The following is an 8,702-nucleotide window of genomic DNA, read 5'->3' as shown; positions in this document are numbered from 1 at the left end:
TTTATCTTCCTGACCCTGGGATAGAATGAAAAGGTCAGACTGCAGACCCCATGTCTGGAACAGCGAGATCTCAGAAAGAGCAGGAGGATAAACGTCAGTCTTGCTTGAGTTCTGGTCTTCTTGATTCGGCTCTGCCACGGGAGCTGTGTGACTCTGGAATCTTGTGTAAGATTCTGTACTTCTCTGGGCTTTATTTATTTCACCTGTAAAAGGAGGGAAGCAGTCACTCTCCAAGGATGTTGTAGAAGTATCACAGATTAGGTGATGGGAAAATATGATGGTTCTATGCACAGTCGGCGTTCTGCTTTCAGAGCAAATCTGCATACAGGTAGAGGGACAGTCTTTCCCATTCCATCTGCTGATCGAACAGGGATGCCCTGCAGGCCTTGCCCTGGTTATTCTTTTGTTTTGTTTTGTTTTATTTTGCTCTTTTTTTTTTGGCCCTGATCCATAATTTAATAGGTGTGCAGGTCTGGGTCCCTTATTTCTGCTGCTCACAGGCCTGCTGCGCTGGGGTCAGGGTTTTCTGCTCAAAGGCATGGATGTGCAGGAGCTCTTCTGCTGGGCAGGTGTTCACAAGCCAGTGTCTCTGAAGCAGCGGCTTCCCCTTGAACTTGGCCGACACCACGAGGACGCGGAGGCTGGACACGCAACAGTTGGGAGTCGTGTCCCCCACTTCCACGTGCTCCATCTCCAGGTCCCCCTGCAGCTTCTCCCTGGAGGTACTGGGTGCTGAGTTCCACTGTGGCCCCCAAGCGGGGACAAATTGCAACTCGGACCCCTGCCGCATTGATATTCTTTGGTTTTTACTTTTGTCTCATCAGTGGTTGTCAAGACATATCCTCATTTCAACAGTCCAGTGTTTACACATTCTGGGCACCGTTCCAGAAGCTGGGGATACAGTCATGGACCGAAAACTCTAGAAAATTCCTGCTCCCATGGACATTCTAGTAAGTGCAGACTAATATAATACATCAGGTGTTGGCGGTAAGTGCTCGGAGGAAAAATAAAGGTGGTTACAGGGTCAGGTCCCACTTAGAGGGGGATGGGGATGCTGTTTTAGCTGGGGAGGGTCTCCTTGAGAAGGTGACACCTAAAGAGCTGTGCGTGAATGGAGGGGGGCGTCCCCACAGTCTCCGGGCAAGAGCAGTCCAGGGGAGGGGGCTTGAGGTGCTTTTGGACAAGGCACCCATCTTTCCACTCTGCATTGGCCCTGGTGCTCCTCGTGGCCGGGAAGAGTGTCATCCTCCTTGGCCCTGGCCTCGGGTGGCCCCTCCTGGGGAGCCTGAGTTTAAAACCCGGCTGATTCTCTTGCTGCTTTTCCTCGGGTCCTGTTGCCCTCTGCTGGGCAGACCAGGTGTTAGCGCTCCCTCAAAGTCAGTGAAGGGCGTGCTCCCAAGTCACGAATTTCAAAACCCAATTTGAGGGGACAGTTGAATCATCAATGTTCTCCCTCTGGGCTTTGAAGCCTGCTGCAACTTTGAGTAACCGATTCCAAAGTGAATTGCCTTGTAGGTAGATGGGTTTTGTTTCAAAACAAGCAATCACAAACCTTAATATCCAGACCTAAGATGTAAAGTACAGGAGAAACATAACACTTGGAACTGTTGGTAATACTGTTTTATTGTGCCATCTTGTAATATTGCTTACTGTGTATGAAATAAGCTTTATAATTAAAAAGTTACTATATTATATTATATATTATATATATATTATATTATATTATATTACTTTATATTAAAAAGTTATTGGATACCACTTTAATGGTATCTTTGTCCAGGATTTAAAGAACCTAATAACTCCAGTTTCCAAGTTGCATATATCTGGTGATTTTTCATTTTATTGGACATAGGGGGAATTACCTAGGGAATATTTATTTAATGATTATAAGACATCAAGAACTTAACATTTAACCATTAAATCACTGACTGTAAGATATCCTCTCTTTTTGGCAATGATGGTACCAGAACCATGGGAAAAAAGTCATTAAAATTGGACTTCTGCTGTCTTTAACTATTCCACCGTGTGTGTGTGTGTGTGTGTGCGCGTGTGCGTGTGTGTGCAGTGTATGTGAGCATCAGTGAAAGGTGAAAGATGAGCTTCCTCTGTGTGCAAGGACAGGGGTGTGACGAACACAACGAAGGTTCCTGTCTAGACTCTACTGCAGTCTAAGCGCAGTGCCACAGGCTTCATCTGCCTTATCTCATTTAAATTTCACAGCAGCTTTGCAAGAGAGGTATTATACGTCCCACAGAAAACTGAGCATCAGTGAAGCTAAATAACTTGCCCAAGGTTGTTAATCTAGTAACTGACAGTTTGGATACAATGCCCCAACCACCTGACTCCAAAGCCCCATGTCCTTCCACTATGCAGTGTGGCTGCCTGATGAATGACTCTCATCCTGAGTAGTTCTGTACAGAACTAAAGTCCTAAGGACCTAACAGATCGTGCAATGCAGTGGCACATTTCAGTTTGCAGATGGCAAAATTGCAGCCCCGGGGAATGAAGTGACCTATTCTAAGCTGGGTATTAAGGGGAAGAGCTGGACTTGGACCCTAAGTCTCCCTACCCCTAGTTCAGGGCTCCTTCCAGTATATCATGGCGCTAGAATAACTTAGTTATAGAAACTGGGGAGAATTTTTTTTTTTCCTTGTGGTACATGGGCCTCTCACTGTTGTGGCCTCTCCCATTGCGGAGCACAGGCTCCGGACGCGCAGGCTCAGCGGCCATGGCTCACGGGCCCAGCCGCTCCGCGGCATGTGGGATCTTCCCGGACCTGGGGCACAAACCTGTGTCCCCTGCATCGGCAGGTGGACTCTCAACCACTGCGCCACCAGGGAAGCCCCCCTGGGGAGAATTTTTTAATCCCCACTTTCCTATCTCCTGTGTGGTGTTTGGGCACTCCAATAACTACCTAGAGTGGGAGATATAAAAGAATGACCTGGTATAAGAGTTTAAATGAATTATGTATTGGTCGTGGTCTCACAGAAAGGAAAGAGAAAGGAAGCTACCCAAATAGGCTGCCCACCATCACTTTACTATCACCCAGTGCAACCTTCCAATCAGTTAATCAGTCAACCAATAGGTACTGAGCATCTTCTATGATCCAAGTACCAAGATGGGTGCTAGACAACTAGAAATGAGTAACTGCCAATGGGGGACCCACAGTCAAATGGGGTGAACAAACATGTAAACGAAAGTACGTTGCAATGCAAGTCCCATACACACTGTGCTATGGGACCACAGGGGGAAGAGCAGCCAATTCCCCTTAGAGAATCCGGGAAGGCTCCACCGAGGGACGCACCTTCACTCACAGCAGGATACCTTCAATACAGTGATGCTATCCACACAGCGTTTTTCTAGTCCTTCTAACAGTGCAATATGCCTCCTTCAATTTCAACTTGTATAGATAAGAGGATTGTAAGACAATCTAGGAAGAAATAGTAAAAAATTTTGTGAGCAATTGAATTATTTTGGTTAATAAGGAACAGAGCTGTGGGTTACTAGAGGATTGTGATGCATTTGAATTCTCTAGAGGAATTGGACAGCAAATGAAAGTGTAATTTCAGCTTGGTTAAACACAAAGTAATTGGGATAGTTAAATTGGTATGCCAATTTAATTAAAAATTTAAAGCAAAAACAAAGCTGTTAGCTAAAAGGGTGACTATTATATAATCTTAATGAGTTTTCAATTTAAACATTTTTTCCAATTAGAATTGGGATTAATTTTTAGGGGTCCCAGATATATCACACTGAACTCAGGAAAAAAAAATAAGAGGATCTAGGAATGATTAATGTACCTCTCTTATTCCAGATAGATTAGAGAATTACACACTTTTAAAGTTTTGTAAAACAGAAAATGGAATTGATTATTTATTAAATCTCAGAATTGGGAAAGACTGTTTAGGTTCAAAAGGAATAGAAGAGCAACAGGGGGGAAAAATGTACAAACGTAACTAAAAATGAGTAAAATTTCCCTATGTGTAAAATTAAGAAACACCATCAAAATACAAGACAAACTCTAGCGGGGGGGGGATAGTTACAGCAATAAACTAATAATTATATAAATTATGTGAATATTAATTTAAGTTATATATTAAAATTATATAAGCTAATGATTACAAAACATGATAAGAAATTCTCTAACACACTGATAGATAAATAGATGTGTTAGTCAGCTATTATTACAATACTACTGCATAACAAGTCCCCTTAAAACTCACTGGCTTTTAACAACAGCATTTATTCTCACACAAGTCTGCTATTTGTCTGACTTAGATTGTACTGAGCTGGGTGACTCTGCTGCTTCAGGCTCCAAGTTTGCTGGGCTTGGCTCCAGGATGCAGTTTGGGTACAGGTCTGTTCCAAGTGTGCTCATCACTCTAAGGCCAGTGATTCCCCAGGGCTGGTTGTCATGGTGACAGCACTAGTGCAAGAGATACACCAATCTGAGCAAGCATAATTAAAGCCTTTTGCTTGTGTCATGTCTGCTATTGTTCTATTGGCCAAAGCAAGTCATATGGCCAAGCCCAACATCATTGGGGTGGAGAATGGTACCCCATCCACACTGGGAGGGGAAGCCTAATTAATCTAGATGATCACAATGGGAAAAAGAAAGAAACTGGCAACCCACAAAATAGGAAACCCACAATTAATAGACATATGGAAAGATAAGCAACTCTATTAGTAATATAAAACGGAAATTAAAACTGCATTGAGGTAGCACTCATTACTTATTTATAAAGAAAGTGTTAAAATGAAATCACTCACAGTAAAAATTCTTCCCAACAAGAACTACATGAAATCCAGATGGTTTTACGGATGAGTTCAACTAAATTTTCTAGAAACAAATTATTTCATCTTATGTAAATTCCTCCAGAGGACTGAAAGAGTGGAAATATTCTTAATGCCCTTTAGGGCATCAAAACAAGGAAAGAACATAAGAATAAAGGAAAATTGCAGTTCAATCTCACTCTTAAGCGCAGATATAAAAATTCCAGATAAAACATTACTAAACAGAATCTAACAGTGTGTAAAAAACATAGCATAACATAACGAACCCCTGAATAGCATGGCTTAAATAAAAGAGAAGTTTCTAGTGTGGTTGGTCTAGGCTGGCAGACAGCTCTGCTTCAACAGGTCATCCAGAGACCTAGGTTCCTTTCACTTTGTTGCTAGGTCATTCCCGAGAGTACTGTACTCATCTGAATCATCAGAACTGGGCCACTTCCACATCAGTGTTGTGGTCAGCACAAGGTGAGGAAAAGCTGAGTCCAGGGAAAGCAGTGATTCTTTCAGTAGGCGCTACCTGGAGGCTGTACCATCACTCCTGGGGTGAGTAGAATCTCTTTGGGTGGCTGTGTGCCCAGGAAGAGATGGATGGATTTTTGGAGACAATTGGCAACCTGCTACACTAGGAATACTTTTAACAAAAGATGTGCAAGATCTATATGCAGAATATCATAAGGTCTTATTGGAGGACATTAAAGAACACCCAAGAAAATGGAATAATATTCATGTTTTTGGAAAGGAATACTCAGTATTATGAAGTTGTTTATTCTCTCCAAATTCCAAAGAAAATCTGAATGGAATCTTCATTAAAATTGACAGGTTCGGGCTTCCCTGGTGGCGCAGTGGTTGAGAATCTGCCTGCCAATGCAGGGGACATGGGTTCAAGCCCTGGTCTGGGAAGATCCCACATGCCACGGAGCAACTAGGCCCATGCGCCACAACTACTGAGCCTGCACGTCTGGAGCCTGTGCTCCGCAACAAGAGAGGCCGCGACAGTGAGAGGCCCGTGCACCGCAATGAAGAGTGGCCCCCGCTTGCCACAACTAGAGAAAGCCCTCGCATAGAAACGAAGGCCCAACACAGCCAAATATAAATAAATTAAAAAAAAAATTGACAGGTTCGTTCTAAAGAGTCAAGAAGCATAAGGTAGATGAACTTGCTCTAGCTGATATAAAGACTTACAACTTTGTAGCCCTGTGCCACCAGGGAAGTCCCTTGACTATTTTAAAATTGACTTCTTCAAAAAATACCATCATGTAAATGTAAATTAAGTCATTCACTGGGAGAACATATTTGTAATACATACAATCAACAAAGAATTAGAATCCAGAATATGCTATGAACTTCTATAAATCTATAAGATAAATCACTAAATAGAAATGAAAAAATGTGCAAAAGAGGTGGACTGGTATTTCACAGAAGAGAAAATATGTATGGCACATAACTATGAAAAGACATGTTCTATTTCATTAGTAATCAGGGCAATATCAAGTCAGACGACAGTAAGATGTTATTTTATACCCACAACAATTGCTTGCCAACAGTGAAGAAGTCTGACCCTGTCAAGTGTTGGAGAGAATGAGGATAAATGGTATATATTGCTGGTGGAAATGTACATTGGTACAGCTGATGTTTCCGTTGGTACATTGCAGAAATATTTAGCATTATCTTGAATGCTTTTTTTTTTTTTTTTTTTTGCAGTACGCAGGCCTCTCACTGTTGTGGCCTCTCCCGTTGCGGAGCACAGGCTCCGGACACGCAGGCTCAGCAGCCATGGCTCACGGGCCCAGCCGCTCTGCGGCATGTGGGATCTTCCCGGACCGGGGCACGAACCCGTGTCCTCTGCATTGGCAGGCGGACTCTCAACCACTGCGCCACCAGGGAAGCCCTTGAATGCTTTTTGATACACAAGATGATTTTTATGAGATGTTCATATGGATTTATAATTTAAAAAACCCTGAAAACAACCCAACAGGAAAATGATGGATCTTATATAGCAGTGAAAAACAAATGAACTTAAATTATGTGCCATAACATAGGTGAATCTTAGAAACATAATGTTGAGTGAACTAGCAAGTTGCAGAACTTCATTAGGTATGATATCATTTTTATAAGGCTAAAAAACCAAATTCACTAATATATTATTCAGTTATATATACATATATGATAAAATTATTTTAAAAGAAAGATAAGAGAATAATGGGCATAAAATACAGGATACAGGTTCTCCTGGGGATGGAGTGAGGAAGAGGCAAGAGGATAGAGGAGTTATTCAGGATGGATGCAAGTTATTGGCTGAGTTATGGGTTTACCTGTGTCATTTTGTTCTGTAACATATGTACATGTCACATATATTCTTCTGTATTTTCCAATATTATATTTAAAAATATGATAAAGAAAAATGAAAGAACTTGGATACTATTTATATTTATCAAATTTGCAAGCATTTTAAAGGAGATTAAAAGAAATGTGAAATAGCTTTTCTTGTACATTCATGATAGGAGTATAAATCGGTGCAGGCTTTTTATTTGGATCTCTCTCTCTATTTATGTGTATATATATATGTTGTGTGGCATATATGATATATGTATGCCACACAAATATTTGATATAAGTATATACAAACACCTGTATACAATATATACACATACACACATATATAATTTGTTATACATATATGTAGTCATTAGTGAATATTCTCTAACCCAATAATTCAATTTTGTGAAAATAAAAGCTAAAAAAAACCCTGAAATAAAAATAAAACACCTCAAAATTAGTTGTTAAAATTAGAAAAAAAGTTATGAACACAAAGATGTAGTTAGAAGTTCTTTTCTACCTGGGCACTTTGTCACTTTCCTTCCCTCTGAGCCCTGCAGCCAGAGGCACAGCCAGGCATACACAGTACCAGTGGAGGAAACACTCATGTCCAAAGTCGAGATCCACCCCCTCCAAGTTTCCATCATGTCGTCCCATTTATTTCTTCCGCAGTCCTCGCACCAGCTGTCGTTACCCAGAATGTAAATTCCCTGAGAGGAGGGACCGTGTCAGCCTGGTCCTCACACTGCGCTGGGGTGAAGTAGGTGCCCAGTAAGCACCTGTGGAGGAATGAACACCTAGTGAAAGAGGAAAAGACCTTTCTTGGAGCAAACTGGTCAAGATATGGGAGGCCTGGAGGAATGTAAGTACTTTATGTACCAGTATTGTGCAAATTTTATAACCATGTCTGATTTTTTTGGTCAGTATTCACTGCTCTCCAGAGAAACGACTTTCTGAGATCCTAGGTAAAATGCTAGGGGATTTCCATTCTCCTAAAAAAAGCCTCTTGCAACGTCTTCTGTGATTTGGTTTTTAGACGCTATAGCATAAAATAACAATTAGGGAATCTGGGATGTTAGGAAAACTGGTTTGACTATATCAGATTTCCTGAAAAAGATTCTTTGTATGCTATAGATTGTGTTAAAATCTATGTATACATTTTTCAATAGGCTTTGCCATAATAACTGAAGCTTATTTCACTGTAAGTACACAAAATAAGCAAAGGGAAGCAAAGAACATGTCTTTCAATATGCAGTATTTTAGTTATAGCCCTAAATTAACGTCACATTGTCAAGAGAGTCAAAGTGCATTAAAATTCAAGTAGCATCAAGAGGATTGCAGCCATTTTTATTCTACTGATGTTTCAGCCACGTCAAATATAATTGCCTGGGGGAATTTATCTTAGGTCCAGGGACAGAAATTATGATTTTTGTACCACTTGTGTCATTTGAGCAGCCTCAAATTGGAGGAAAGACTGACCTTCAGGGCAAACAGGGAAAGACAGTGTGCATATCTGAGGCAAAACCCAGTCAACCCAGTTGGTGCCAGGGTCTTTTAGGCTATTAACTACAGTACTCTAAACCGTAATCAAACTTC

General features: G+C 41.2%; 1 pseudogene across 1 annotated transcript; it reads right to left on the bottom strand.

Moving 5' to 3' along the window:
* Positions 1–481: 481 nt before the first annotated feature.
* LOC307064938 (bolA-like protein 2) lies at positions 482–7,753 on the bottom strand (annotated as a pseudogene). Its single transcript has 2 exons — positions 7,696–7,753; positions 482–742 (listed from the first exon to the last, which is right to left on the bottom strand). The product of its transcript is annotated as a bolA-like protein 2 (transcript).
* Positions 7,754–8,702: the final 949 nt, after the last annotated feature.

The sequence above is a fragment of the Hyperoodon ampullatus genome (genome assembly GCF_949752795.1).
Source record: "Hyperoodon ampullatus genome assembly, chromosome: 16".
Taxonomy (NCBI): Eukaryota; Metazoa; Chordata; class Mammalia; order Artiodactyla; family Ziphiidae; genus Hyperoodon; species Hyperoodon ampullatus.
This window is presented reverse-complemented; position numbering and strand designations above follow the sequence as displayed.